At 49.4% G+C, this 15,560-nt stretch overlaps 1 pseudogene across 1 annotated transcript in view; it reads left to right on the plus strand.

Moving 5' to 3' along the window:
• The first annotated feature begins 342 nt into the window (after positions 1-342).
• Positions 343-15,560, plus strand: part of LOC146184259 (uncharacterized) — a 164,928-nt pseudogene continuing 149,710 nt past the window's right edge. Inside the window, exon 1 of the transcript XR_014708843.1 lies at positions 343-453. The product of XR_014708843.1 is annotated as an uncharacterized LOC146184259 (transcript). The remainder of the gene's footprint in view (positions 454-15,560) is intronic.

Here is a 15,560-nt window from a genome sequence, read left to right on the forward strand (position 1 = left end):
CATGCGGCAATGCACCAACTAGAAGACGAAGACACTTGACAAGCACTGGGCCCGGCCGGCACTGGCATCCGCCGCTCGAGTACCCGCGGCGATCTCCCGAGCCACCGCAATTAAGTGTTCCTGCACACAACTTCCACAACATACCATTCATACCACAACACAGCTGGGGCCGACGAAAGCCGGGGAAAGAGAACTCGCGAGCGGCGCGCGACCTCTCCGGCTCAGCGGCGGGCTGGAGAAAGTGTAGAACTGGCGCCTAGAGGGCGCACCTATCAGCGCGGAGAGAGAGGGGGCGCCTGCAGCCGCCGAGGTCGTACCGACGGACTCGTGCAGTGGCGTGACGTTCGTGCCGACATCTGGTTGTGTGCGGTTGTGTGTGGGTGCCTGAACCCAGCCGGCGAGTTTGTGTTGTCGTCGGGAAGAACGGCGCGCATATCTGCGGGGCGACTGAACGTAAGCATTCACCTTTTTCCAGAGTAGCCGCGTCTCTTGTCACAGGAGCAGAAGCGCTTTGCGGAATCGTGTGCTGCGAAGCAGACGAATCCGCAGGCGAAACTTTGCGCTGTGGGCACTGCTGCCTGCGCGAAAGTGCGGGGTGTACGGGTGTGTGAAATGTTTTCCCCGATTCGAGCTGCATTTCGTCTTTAACAGGTAGGTATATGATGAGCTACAGTTTTCAGTGGTGTGTCAGACAGATGCCCTTCGAAGAGGGATTCCATATCAATACTTTAAAACGTGCTGCGTACCGACTTGAACGCGATGTGCCGAAGACATCAACACACGCACATATCTCTCTTTCAGCTGCCAGAATGCAAGTGCCTCGTCACTTAGGTCTTTACATTGCATCACTCGTCACTAACGACGGAAATTCATTCGTTGTCAATGACGATGGCTGGAGTGCACGCGCTGCAAGTCATCGTAGAGTATGAAACGATCGCTCGCTGTGTGGCGTCTGCTACAAGGGCTGCGGTCCTGCCGGCGACGGTTCCCTTGGATACGCATAAAATGTAAAAAGCCTCGGCATAGAATTGCTGTAGCACCTGTCTTCTCGTCAATGCGGTACACTTGATGTGGTTTTGAGTACTATACATTCAGTTGGTCGTGCAGCATTTATGACATCAGCGGCAGCTTATGCGTCGGCAAACCGTGCGCGGATCATTCGCCGGGCATTATAGTTTCACTTGCATGGGGCTATGGCAGGAGATGCCCGCGTTTGCATTTGAGCCAACTGTTCCCGAGGGTGGTGGCTCGACTGGCCTGAATGCAGTCGAATCGAAGGTCCCAGAGGTATCTTTAACCCGTGTCCGTGACTGAGAGCGTTGCGGGAAATGGCTGGATGCTGCGTAATCGTGCTCTTTGGGAGGTTTCTGTTCTAGCTGATTTGGCGCCGAGCAGCGCGGGTCCTTCCCCGGTTTGAATTTCTGTTCCTAGTGGGTGGTGTTAGTTCTCCAGATTACCGTTCGACCCTGTCTCACTGTTGTGCACTTCCCGGCTGGAGCTGTTTCCTTGAAAGTATCCGATGTCGTCGATCGCGGAGGGAAGCGTCGGCGCCGTTGATGGGTACGACAGACAGCCGCGCTCGCAGGTTTGAGAGGCCTACTTTCCTTTTTAGCAGCAGTGGTCGAAAGTCGTCCGTTCAGGAGCTCCTCGGCGCTGAATTCGGGGCCGTAGTTCCCCATATGTTACAGCACATAAAAAACCAGCGAAAAAAAAAAAAAGAAAACGGGAACCAAGGAACACAAAACGACAGGACGGGCACTGCGCGGTCCCGTTTTTTTTTTTTTTTTTTTTTCGCGCTGGTCTTTTCAGGGGCTAAATATGAATCAACTAGCCCAAAGAGCTATTTTGATCAATGTTAGAGGCTTCCATGTTTGCATCGATAGCTACGCGCCGCTTTTTTGGATGTAAACAGGCCGGCGATCTTTCGTTTTCTCGGTGACGCACGCGTTCTTGACAGCTGTTTAGCAATAGGTGGCGGTCCGATGTTGTTAGGAAAACCGCTAACTGAACGCGAATGGCGGAGCATAGGAATGGTTCTCCGGATCCTTCACGCATTCGAGGTTGCCGATGTTGCGGTAGCGCTAGTGAGACACACCGTTCGTTTCCGGCAGAAATGCCGTTGGCCTAAATCTATTTTCCACTACTTTTCCAAGCCTGGTAGTGTTTTACACGTGCGCCCGTTGAGATAACCTACGTTGTGATGATGAGTTGATCGCTTGTAGCGTTTGTCCTTGCCATGCGCCCGCTACTGTGTTTCCTGTAGATGTACAGGGATACCAACTGCAAGCTATAACACTAGCGCTAGTCCTGTGTGGTCATTTCTTGTTTTCGTCTTAGTTGCACTATAGTTCTTTCGTTACAGCATGCACCATCTAGCCCAACGAGAAGTTCTTCCCAATTAGCTATAACACGCTCACTGCTTTCAAAGCAACAGTCCGACGCAGGGACATATCGACGCAAAGCGATTCAAGCACAGAGAGAGCCGGAGCACAAAGCTTCACATTGCCTGCCGTTTAGCTTTATTGCGCAGTCGTGTTGGACGCAGTGACTCTTTGTAAGCAGTGACCTTGTTACAGCTAGAAGTGGACGCGTCTGTGCAACGTATACACTCGTGTCCGGTGTCGTAGCAGCAACCGCGAACTTCGCCTTGGGCCTCTGCGGTTTGCAACTGTAAAGCGCGCTGTGTTCGAGGCGATTTCGAAGGCCACACGCGCTTCTTCTAAGTAACCGACAACATTGGGGTACTTTTCACCCCTGACTCTGTAAAACCGTGTCCTATTTGGGCGCCGTTATTGCCTCCGGGCGCCGCCCCAATCAATCCCTGCTCCGCACGAGTCAAATGAGTCTGGTGGTGGTGGAAAGCATTTATTACAAAAGGAGAGGTTGCTTTGAGAGCCACTCCTAGTGGGCCGCTCCCCTTTACAATACTAGGTGGAGTCCCTTATTCCGGGACTCCGTTGGCCTGGGTCGCCACACGAGCTCGCTGGACCAGTGCTTGTTGTGCCGCTAGATCCAGGCATAGGGAAAGGGGTTATGGGTAAAAGAGAAGAGTTTAGCTGGCGTGCCCAGAGGGCCCAGACCATTTGAAAGGTGTTCGCCACCTCTCCAAAGAAAGGGCAGAGGCCAGAAAAGGAAGGGTCGAAATGTTTGAGTACTGCCGGGCAGGCGTCCGCCGGCGATTATTTTTTGAACCCCGACGCAAGACATAAATAAAGGCTCTAGCACCGACCACAGCGATGCGCGGAGGGGGCGGCGCCGCATCATCCGTCCGCCCTGCTGAGAGCTCGCCGCTGTGAATGCGGATGGCTGGTCTCGTGTCCTCTGCTGTCCGGATACCTTCCCGAGAGTGGGTGCCAAAGGGCTCTAAAAAAAAAAGAAGGAGTAACAAAAGGATGATTTATACTTAAACGCATTTTGCTCAGCCGTATGCGGACGGTTTCCAATTTCGCTCGTATCGCAATGCTGCCTCAGAGTGAGGGATAGAACCGCGCGCAAGCTGGCCCTCATGCCGCTGCTCATACTTGTGGAAGCAGTGGGACGAGGCATGGACACGCCATGGCATTTTGTGACGCGTAGGGAGGCAGATTGGAATTACCTAACGAGAGCCCATGCGCCCGGTGGAACAAGGCGTGTGCGTCCTCGTACTGTCTCGGGTGTCACTGCATGGCGTGACATAGTTATTGATCGCGATTTCGACACTCGTCAGGAAGCCGCCGGGTAGAAACGCTGCTCGGACGTCTGTGGCAGGACTGCTTTCTTTGTGTATCTCCAACTGTGCACATCTAAAGATGATGCGTTGCATGTCTGCGCAATAACAAGATGTTTTTACTGTGCCGAGTTTCGCCTTCTTCTTATTCTTCTTGATACTGAAATTAGAACCTGTCTAAATCCGCATTTGATGTTCGCTTTGCCCAGCTGCAGCGGCAAACAAACAAACAAAAAGATGCCCAAAATAATTCAGACGATGGCTTGTGGCCAGTCTGCGCTGCTCATGTGAAAGCGCGTTCTTTTTTTCTTTTTTTAACACCTGCGTCTTTTTGAGACAGGGAAAATGGACACACGATACCATCACCCGAATGACCGCTTCCTTCTTCGCCGTTCGAGGCGTGCGGGCTCGGTCAAGCACAGGGGGAATGCGAGCCGGCGACGTTAGCATATAGCTGCTTCAGAGAGTTGCAGGAACCTTCCTCTGCGTTTTGCTCTCAGGAAATGGGGTGGACCAGCTTTTCCTCCGTCAGAACGCCATGGCGGCCAATTTCGGGATGTTTTGATCATCACCGCGACAGAAGCGGGGATTCCATTGAATATACTTTTGCTATCCAAATTGCTCTTTAAGCGCAATGAGAATTTGCCTCGTGACGTGTTAGCCCTCGCAGAAAAGAAAAAGAGGTACTCATTCGGTTAATCTCGTTACACAGGATCATTTGCGGCTGGTGGCCTTGTTTCCGTGTATAATCTCCTGGACAAACGGAAACTTGTGCAGGCAGGTGTGGCTCCCTAGCATATAGTGACGCCTCTTGAAGAACGCCTCATAAATTTGTTGGTGATGGCTCCGCCATTCGTGCGGCTGGTGAATATCACTGTTCGATTATAACTCATGCCGGCCATGGGTGAGATGTGCTCCATTCTGCAGTCCGGTATATGTTGGAAGCGTCAATGTTTGCACTTTCGAGGGAAAGACTCATCGGCTGAGATGATGATGAAAACGTTTATTGACATTGACTTAGATTAAGGGAAGGCTGGTCGGGTCCCTAGTCCGGGACACCGTTGGTAAAAGCCGCTGCCCGTGCTCTTTCCACGAGGGCTCGTTGTTCCTCGAGGTCCGAGCTGGACAGGGCCGCCTCCCAGCCTTCCCACGTTGGCTGTGGAAAGCAGCCCTGGTATGCTTATGGAGAGTCCAGGACTGTCGAAGGCCTGAGCGCGCGCAAGACCGATATTTTATATGTACAGTACCTCGACGGAAGGACGACACGAAACAAATGTGTGTCAATTTGATAAGTTAGCTCAAGGGACGTTTTTGTGTGGACGCTTTATCGCAATCATCGGGATAATTTTTTGCGTCGATTGGGGATCGTGGATGAAACATGTGTTCGCCACGCAAGTCTTCGGAGTCAGAGAAATGTGCTACTACAGCGTGTGGGGAGACGAAAGCGACCCGGCTGAGCGGAAAACCCATTTTTGTGGTTAGGAAACTGAATGAGTGTTTTCATATAATTCATATTTAGAAGGCATTCTTGTGCGCTGAGAATGCATGCCGCTGCCGTCAGTTTAGGGTTGCGGCTATGACAACGCCTGCTTTTCAGGCATTATGAGAGTATTGCGGACTTTCTTGACAGATCATGTGTCGCAACATGGAAGTGCACTGTTGAAACGTTTTTGTCCTTGCCCAATTGCATTTCTTAGATAAACTAACAATGCAAGATAAACTGAATTTATTATTATTTTTTTTTAATTCCTACCAAGCGTACGATGCGTGCACCTGGCGGCGTGTCGCGGAGTTGGGGACCTTACCGGTCGTGACGTATAAATGGGCACACTAAAACTGTCTTCAATTCGGATTCATTGTGGTTGACTGAAATTCGGACATCATGCTGGAGGCTGAAACTTGGCTGGCTTGGTGGTCCTAGGTTTGTTACAGTGGTGACGCTGTTATAGTTTGCGCCCGCCCCGATTTATTTATCTGGTTACTATCAGGGCCGTTGAGGCGTTACAGATAGGAGTGGTTTAACTACTTATACAAACATTAGAACTAAGAATTTTTTAACATGGATGATGAAGAAGCGCAGATTTGAACGCTTCGGGTTTGGAAATGGAGACGAAACGCTCATGATGAAACGCTGGGGGGGGGGGGGGGGGGGGGGGGGGGGACGAACGCGCGCAGCGTGCAAGAATGTACCCGTCGCATGCATGCACCTCACAAGCACAGAAAACGTTGGGCGAAAACAAATTGGATTGGTAGTCTGCGTTGGCAGTGGGCGCTCGCCCATGAAGTCGTTAATTCATTCGATCGGCGTTCGCTTCCCTCAATGTAGACCTTAAATTTATACAACGCATGCCCACTCGGGGTTTCCACAAGCAGCAGAAAGCCACCGAAATGCCACAACTGCAACTGCGGGGGGTCCAATTGTTGTGCCACTACGGTTTTTGCGAGTGATTCCTCAATCACTCGCTACGTTTACGAATTCCGTATTTTGTTTTGAATAGTGTTTTTGGGTGTGCGACTAGAAAACACTCCTGTTTGCGTTATAGTTTACCTTTAATAGCAAGCCTTGGGTGGCATGTGTGCTCCAACCGAAGGGCCGCTTGCTCCGAGCACGAACTGAAATATCCCACAGCCAACCTCGAGGACTCTCCCTTCGAGACCGGCCGTGTTGTGGAGAGCCAGCATGTGGGGATGGGTCATACTTCGACGCAAAATGAAGAGCAGCTGTCTCTGCAGAGAAGCGCTGTTACTTGGAACTTCGCTGTCAGATTGTTGCAATGGGGACGGAAGCACCTGCAACGCGACGCCATTGCCGCTCCAAGCTGCTGTTATTGGACCGGGAACCGCTGGCCATTGCTGGAGATCGGCGTGCCCAGACACTTCTTTCTACTATACCTCGGCGCATACACTTGCACGTATACAACATCCGGGCTGTCGTATGAGCACTCCGTTTCTTGAAAACACTTATTTGCTTTATAAGCTAGAACGCAATACAGATGAAACAGTTGAATAAAACAGAAAGCCGAACGCAGTGTTTGGAACGAAATATCAGATAACGCAGAAAAGCATACTCAATACGAAGTTGGAGAAAATTGATTAGTTATGTCATGTCTTAATCAAGCAGAAACCATGGATTACAGAGATTGTCACTAATACTGGGGCTGTTGAGCGAGTGTCCTGCCGGACGAATAGAATCCATGCAGAAGCAGAAAAAATGGAGTCGAGGCAATATTCCCCTCATTTTCCGCACCATTCTGCCCCAACGTGGCGTGCCTTGGCTAGCCTCAGACCAGTTGGCATTGGTCCGACATTGGCCTAGGGCATTCTCGACGCCTAAACACTGCGTCTCGGTAAAGTTTTGTAGCGTAAAGCTACACTACGCGGGTCAGAGCCGAGTGTCGCGTGAGTTTTGGCCGCCCGTTATGCGCATGCGCGAGAGCTGCCAAATTCGAAGCGACCAACCAGAAGTATCATGCCCAATCACCATTGAATCGATAATTAAAAAATAAATTAGTTCACCTTGTCCTCCACCCCTTGGATCCCCAGCCCAGAGGTTTACCCTGCACCACGCCCGGGTTTTTTTTCTTTATTGCCTGGTTTTGGCACACTACGTAACACAAAAGGAAAATCCTATCAAAACATTAAAAAAGACACACAAGGCAATGTGCATGAATGAATGTCATGTTCAGCCAGTGTTAGACTGGCCCCGTCGCTTTAAAACTCCCGCAGCGACAACAAAGGCCCTTGAGAGCCATTCGGGAGGCTCTGCAGCCACATTTTGAATGGCAATCGTGAAACGCTCTTCATAATTCCCCTTGTCTACAGTGAGACTGGCAGCGGGATTCCGCGAGTGACAGATACTGCGCCTTTCCTCTCCTGTAGAACGCCGGGGAACTTTAATGCGTTCAATGAAATGCTGGTTGTGTTTGACAGGGGGCGCGCGATGTGCAGTCACGACAAGACGCTTTCCCAGAGCGGCCGCGAGAGAGGCCCGGAAGACTGAATCTTCCCAGAGGGCACTGCCGCGGGCGCTTTACGCTTTACGCTTTACGCTACGTATATCCATGGCATAGCAGAGATAAGCCATTGCCATTTTTTTTTTTTTCCTCGCCATCGTAGCTACTCTGTGAGCAAAAATAACTGCTTGCGTCTACACTTGGTGCTATGTAGTCTTGTGCATCGGGCTTTGTGTAATTAACCTACTCAATTCCGAGCGAAAATATGTACTTACGTTCATAGTTATTACGAAAGGTTTAGTGATGGCATGGTTCGCCTGTGGTTCTCCCTTTTCCCTTGCCCTTACAAATGATGATTAAACATACAGAAAGTAATAACTGACGATACTGTATTGTATCGCCATATGGCGTGTAACGATATGAAAGTGATCTCATTGTTACGTGTGCTGCCTCACGACCTATACTTCGCATTTTTCTTTCCTTTTGCCTTGCCTCTAAAACAGTTGGTCTCAAATTGTCTCGAATACAAGAAAGGAAGTAAGAAATGAACTGAGCAATATAGAGATAGAGAAAGGAAAACAAAGAACGCAAGAAACCTGTAATACTGCGTGCATTCTTGTCCGCAGTTACTACTCACAGGTCTCGATCGTTACTGAAGTAAACGCCACAGTTTTCAGTTACATGTTTTACGTTTACCTTCGTCCACCAGTCAAACTGCCTCTCCAAAATAGTCAGCTGAGTTGTTACTTTTTGTATAATCATTTCGCTTTTTCTCCTTCGTTATTATTTATTTGATGCTCGTGCGTGGACTTGTTGTATTACAGTGGTTGCTTTCCTTTTACTATCGTTGAATAATGCGTATATGTTCGCTGACATTTATTTCGTAACGCAGAGTTGCACAGCACTGTTATCTCCCGTCTGCAGCGCCCTGCATTGCAGAATATGCGCGCACCTGTTGTTGAACCATTATAGTCTAGCAGTTTTGGTCATCCTTCCGAACAACCTTCGAGGAATGCGCACCAGAGAAGAAGAAAAAGACAACTGAACCTGGGCCGCAACGGCTTTCAGTCAAGCGTTACCGCTAGCACCTGCCACGAGGTATCACTTTTTTTGTAGGGAAGTCATATTATACTCAAGGGGCGCCTATGTGCCCTACCAGGCGAGATTAGATGCTCTCTTTAGGGTCCTATAGAATTGAGCGTTGTCCCACGGCAACCTTTCTGGAATCACAAATTCTTGCCCTTGTCGCCGCCTTACTCAGGTGCTTCGCTGGTCTGAGAGCTCGTTAGCTTAGCCACGCGGAACAGAGTCCTGAGTGAGAGAGGGCTCTTCTTGTTGTAACCTTATAGTGAATTATTAGTATCCTGACCATAGCACAGCCTCGCTAGCCACCATATATTTGTTCAACACCTGAATAAGCTGTTTTCTTTTAAGTATCGACTCTATATAGGGCCCTTGAGCCGGGTGGCCTAGTGACGCAATATACCCGACGCGTAAACGCGAATTCGCCATTTATTCGGTTCCCCACGAAGCATTTTCAGCGGTGCACCTCGGCAGTGTTGGCGTTGATAATGCACTCTCAATCGTACTTGCCTGTTTCGACAGAGGAGTTGTTTTTTTTTTTTTTTTTTGTTCCTTACAGCTATACTCCATTTCATACATCAGGTGCAACGCAGCGAAAGCTACGCAAATAGTCCCCAAAGAAAAAAAAAAGGAGGCGTATCATACGCGTTCGTTTCGTGGCTGAGTGGTTTCTGCGGAAACGGGCTCTATTCCGAGAATACACGTTTGCAATAACTTGCTTCGCGTGCCTGGACATCTTTGCAGTGCGGATTTTATAGAAAAAAAATCCACAGCAAAGAGGCAGTCAAGGTCTAGTTCACTATACTGGCACCGCTGGCAGGGTTGCCGTGCAGCGAAAACGCGACACGAATGAAAATGACAAACAAAATATACAAATTCGCCGAATGCGATATTTTCTCCCTAAAAGAAGTGCTTTTTATGGAGTTGATGGCAAACGTAAGATGTATTAAGCATGCAGACAATGCAGCTATTATTTCCTCTCGTCAATAGCAAGCACTATTTTTCATCGCGGATGCGGATAGCGCAAACAAGAGCTCTAGCTTTGGCAGTGTTGCACTTGATGTATGAAACGGAGTACAGTGAGTGCTGCTAGCGATGGGACATTTGAACTCCACGTTCGAGTGTTTGGCGGGATAGCGTCGGGTGTTGTGAGCCCGAAATCACGACTACGCCAGCATGTGATTGATGGACGGGTTATGGAGGTATCACGAGACCACAATACGTGACCGACCTGGCTGGATCGAACGGCCACATCTGCCAGCTCCTTCGTGATTAGATCGAAGTGCCTTCGGGGCCTTTGGATCACGAGCGCGGTGTAAGAATATATTTTTACATCGCGAATCCGTGCTGCCCTATATAGAACACGCTGGCACGTTCGCGCGGATGGTCTGTCACATAACCTCTTTGATAACGACTGTATATACCGAAGAATAATTGTGAGATAAGATGCACAAGTTCAAGTGATTAAGCGAGTTGGCAAAGTGCACGAACGTGAACTTGGATTAGCAAGGGAATCGCAGACGGCAGCCATAACGCTTTCGCGTCATACAATTAACGGCGAAGCTTAAGTGTCCCCACATCTAACAGAGAAGAGTAGGCAAGAATGAAGAAAACTTGGCAGTTATACATAGGATACAGGAAGCTACTAAGGATTGACGCAGATAAATATGCAGCCATGAATTGATTCAGTTGCATATACGTTGTTGCTAGTACAGCTTTACTTAAAGACGAAGCTAAACAGTAAATGGTTTCGAGGTAGCGTTGTTTTTTACATATTTGAAGGTGCACGAAGGAAAAGTCTAGAAACGTTCGCAGTAATGTGCAGCTCGTCAGTGTGTCTGTGTGCGTGTAATGGCAATCGCGGCTGAGCGCGAAACGCGTCAACCGCCCCGTTGCTCACTGGCCGTTTCTTCTGCTGTTCTCGCTGTTAAGATGCGAACCAAATCTATATATGAAGATATACGAAGCTAATCTGTCGGCCGCTGTGGATCTTGCAGAGCGAGACTTTAAATAATGCAGCAGCGTATATTCTTTGTGGTCGGGAACGCGTCCAGGTTTTATCGGCAGTTTGCTTTATGAACTCGGTACTGGCTCAGTACCAGTTAATAATGGCGGGAAGTACAAAAATCGAATGGGCTGTCGTGTCGCTCAAAAGCTTCTGTGCTTTCGCACCGAAACATGGTTTCTGCTTGGAAAGCAATCATAAGTGATCGGAAAAGGGACGATAGGCGCAATCATTTTTGGTAATTGGGCTCCTTGGTCGTGCATGCGGTTTGTCGTATTTTCACTGCCTAACTGAGCACAAATGAGGTGGCGAGAAATGTGCAGCTGTAGTTGCTTTTGCATTTTACTTATAATCTCGTATTTCTCTCATCGATACTATTTTCCAGTCTTTTGTTTGGAAGTTGACCGAAGTGGTAACTCTCTTCGTAAATGTGAGATACAATAGATGAGTATAGCAGTTAAAAATGATAGATCGCATGGGCTGCTTCCCTCCCCTTTCGATTTCTCTGCCAGCGGTAGTGTTATACGGCGCCCAGTTCGAGTGGTTGACCAGCTGGTTGCTGCGACGGGTGGTCGCTGCAGCTTTGCGAACGAGCCCTTTGCGACTCTCTGTTCGAATCGTTGTAATTAGTTATGGTTGAGTACAGACAGTGACAAGCAGAGCATGCGATCGCCAGAATGTGTTTACGCTTACGCAGCTATAATCACAACCTCGCGAACTCTTAACCAACGCCACCTTTAACGACAGCCACGTTCTTCTGTGGTCGGCATAGTTCCAACGAGCGTTGGCTTCAGTAGCGAGAAGTGTTCGCGCTCGCAATTCCCGTGTCTACAGCAGACGCAGTCGAAGCGCGGCAGCGGAGACGCAAGCGCCTGTGGGACACGCGGAAGCCAGTACAATAGAGCAGGACAGGACAGAGACATTTCGCAGCCACGAACGTGGTACCACTTTCAAAAGCGCTCATTATGCGACACTCGGCTAGGCCTCCCCGTAAGAACGGCATGGCCGCCGCTCCAGCAGCCAGGAGTGCGCAAAGCGACATGCAGCACTAACCAGGCGCACAGCTGCGCGGCTGTGCAAACGTAAGGTTCGAAGGCTGGCTGCTGTGGACGCGTGGCGAGGTCGGGGTGCCTCTCATCACGCAGCTGATATACTGAGCAAAAGCGATCCGACCGTGGTGCGATTCGTTCTACAGGTGGCAGTGGAAGGCCCGTATTCCGAGTTTGCGTCGTCTTCGGACGGTTTTCTCCCTGACCTCGAGCCGTCTGATTGGCGGAAACACCGGAACCGGACACGTCGTTGGGTTTCCATCACTTCCTGTTCCGGCGTTTCCCAATCGGTAGGGGGCGGACACGGAGGAAACGACACTTCGAAAAACGCCGCAAACTCGGAGTATACGGACTTGCAGGAGAGTCGAGAACATCTAAATACGGCGCAAACGCCTTCTCAACCATAGGCATCGCCGAAGGAGTGTAATTTTAATTAAGATTGTGTCATTCCTTCGATATAATCGTCTCGCTTGCACAACGGCTAGTTTCAAGCAAATTAGAAAAAAAAAAAAAGACTGTGAGCGGGGAAGCAAATGACAGCGTCTCGCTGGAATGCCAAACGAAGTGAAGAAAGCCGACAGAGGAAGCTGAACAGTGCAAGGCGTCGGCCGAGGACACTGGCCGTTCCCGCGGCCTCACTTTCGGCGCAGCTTCCGCCGCTAAGCACCGCTTGTCCCTTTAGAAACGTGCGCGGACTTCATTAAGCCGGACAAAGGGGACGACTGCAACTGGAGCGGAGCCGCAAGCCATTGTCCACTGCGATGCGGAAAGCTGTGTGCGTCCTTGAGAAAAGACAGCGCACCATATTGCCCGACCTCGGACGAACCACCCGCTCTAAGCCTGCGCAGTGCATTACACAGGAGTTTACGCAATTATTGCGTTTTTCTGAAAAGAGTTTGCATCTAGCCCGTACTGCGGCAGGCCTAACTGAGCCTTCCGGATTGTCCAGTTGATAGAACCCTCGTGCACCGCAGCGACCAGGGCGTGGATGTGGGGCCGTTTTAGTGCGTTTCGCAATTGCAGCTCCTCAAAGAAGAAACCAAACTTTGCTGCGCGAAGGGAGCCACAAACGGCGCCGTTAGACTGCGCGTCCACCTGGGAGGTGGTAGTCGGCCGCTAGCGGTTCGGCGCCATTTCTTTCCTCCATGTTGGACGGTAAGGATGAAACGCGACCGCTGTGTTGCATCGTGGAGGAGTCGACTTGCAGCCGAGATGAAGCACCACTGCGTTATAATGTAGGTTCAGAACAGGTACAGCCTCATCCACTTCTAGCTATAACAAGGACACAGCTTTCAAAGCGTCATTGCATACCACCTGGCCGCGCAATAGGTGACAGGCTGTGTGAAGCAGCACAGCACGTCCGGCTCCCTCTGGGCTTGCATTGATATGCGCTTGCGTCGGACTCAATGTTGCTTTGAAAGCAGTGACCATGTTATAGCTAGAAGTGGATAACCCTTGTGCGGTAGTTTTGCTCCTTGATTTTTTGCCCTTTCACTCGAGATGAAGCGAACATACACGATGCTCAGGCTGCGAACATGAGCCAGGGGACTGGAAATAAGACTCGGGACAGCGCTGAGAAAGAGGAAAAAAATATACAAGCGCATCATTGAAAGCGGACGCCGAATACAAAGTGCATAGTTGGCCGGCAGCCATATAGACTATACCGCCTTCTAATGACAGATCACTGCCACAGCTGAACAGTGATATGACGGCAAACGCGATTAAACTAGGATCTCTGAGGCCGACATACACCACCATTCACTATCTGATAGCTATCGCGCAGTTCCCTTCGTTATTTACGTCCCGCTGAGATTGAATGAAGTGGCGGGGGCAAGACGGTTGTCCTTATGGACCCTATTTTCTCAGCAGTAATGTACTGCCGCAATCACAATGTTGCGGTACGCGAGAGTGCGTGGCAGAACTGCATACCACTACATCCCGTTCTCTTGTCCACCCCAGCCTCCGAGGTAGCTGTGTATCCTCAACCTACGCGTGCCGTGCATGCATATACAAACTGGAATCAGGGGCCGCTTCGAAAGCTGGCGCACCGAGGCACTCGCCAGCCACTAGGGTGTAACTGCGCGTTATCTGTGTATTCAACTTCTATGTCCGCTTTTGCCTGCAGTTTTTTTTTTTTCCTTTCCTTGGCAAGACCTGCGGTCCACTTGGATTTCATTTCCTTCTGCTTCCTGCATGATTGAATAGCTGCACAGCATTTCGCTTTTCAGCGTGAACTCGGCCTCGGCATAGACCAAGCTCCCGTTTGCTCCAAAGCATTCGCAGTCAGTAAGCGCTGACAAGTAAGCGGCAATTTCTTAAAGATGAACCTGTGTCTAGCAATATTTTCGCTCCTCCGTCCACGTGTAAAAAAAAAAAAAAAAAAAATGGCGCATTCCCTTCATTTTCCTAGGTACTGCAGCCGTCGTTTCGTTTAGAACAGTTTTGTGGCTTGGACGTTTGAATTCAGTGTATACTAATTGATAGTGATAGATGAGTCGTACATGTGAAGAGTGCTAGAGCAGTCAGGAAGAGAAAAAAAAAACATGTCGCACTGGCTGTTCCCTTTTTACAAAAATCGACGCCCCATGAAATTTGTCAGTACGGGGTCTCCTTCGGCGATCTCAGACGCTCAATGTAGGATGTCTGAGAGCGCAAGTTATCGAAGTGGCACCTGCTCGTTCGTGTCTATGAATGGCCCGTGAGGGATAGAAGTGAAGGTGTACATAGCTGCCTGCAACGGATGATAGAGCGGCTGTGTGTACCGTTACATGGCGTGGAACGCATGTCTGTCACTCGCTCCCACGTCCCGCAATGCTATGATCGTGACAGTACCTTTTTTTCGGCCGGCGAACATCACAGTGATAACAGAGTCCTAAAATCGTTCAGATAGAAAAAATCGCATCGAATTTTCATCAGTGTTTTTTTTTTTTTTTTTTTTTTTTTTTTCAGCATGGATTAGCGAACGAACGCAAATGAATCGGAACTCAAGGATGGATAACGTGGTCGGCACAAGAAGTAATCTGCTGGATCAAAGCGCAGCGGTCTGAGTCGTGTGCAATACTTGCATGCAGTGGCTGGAAGGAGATGACTGGCGCATTCGGCTGATGTTGACGAACTGTGCGCGGCGCACCCTTTGGGCTCATATTTGGAGAAATTTCACTTCTCTCGAAACTCAGCTCGGCTTAGTTTCGTGGAACATGGCGGGGCGAGAGACGTATGGCCTCGGGACAGTGTTGTTTCTTTCTTCGTCCTGCGTCGTCCTGCCTTACAAAAATCAGCATTCGCAACGAGTTGACAGACTGTGGACATTTTGTGAAGTCAACTGCTTCAACACAGGTTGTTGACTGTGGTCAGCAAGTGTAAACGAATATTTATGTTTAGTCTACAGCGTAGTTGAACATATGTGTGTAAATTTTGTTAACTATGCATTGACTGGCTGAAACATATACGGATGATCGAGCTTCGAAAATTCTCGGGGAGGCCTCAGTTCATAGCTTGACTGCGTTTTCTTTTTTCTTTCATGCTACTGATTTTGCTCTTGCTAACGCTTTTGTGTCCGCTGATGACAGTTTTCTTCGATGTTGATTTTATTTTACCTTTCTGGCACAACGGCACAAAAAAATCAAAAGCGCATTAAAAGTAATAACAGGTGTTTGGGTTTTCTCGCATTTTGCGTGCGGAAAAAAAATAATAGAATTCGTTCTACTTCGAGTCTGTTAACAGGTAATCATCGTTTATTATGCTGAGAAAAAACGGAGCTCCCG

The sequence above is a fragment of the Amblyomma maculatum genome, chromosome 7 (assembly GCF_055883805.1).
Source record: "Amblyomma maculatum isolate TAMU_Amacu chromosome 7, ASM5588380v1, whole genome shotgun sequence".
Taxonomy (NCBI): domain Eukaryota; kingdom Metazoa; phylum Arthropoda; class Arachnida; order Ixodida; family Ixodidae; genus Amblyomma; species Amblyomma maculatum.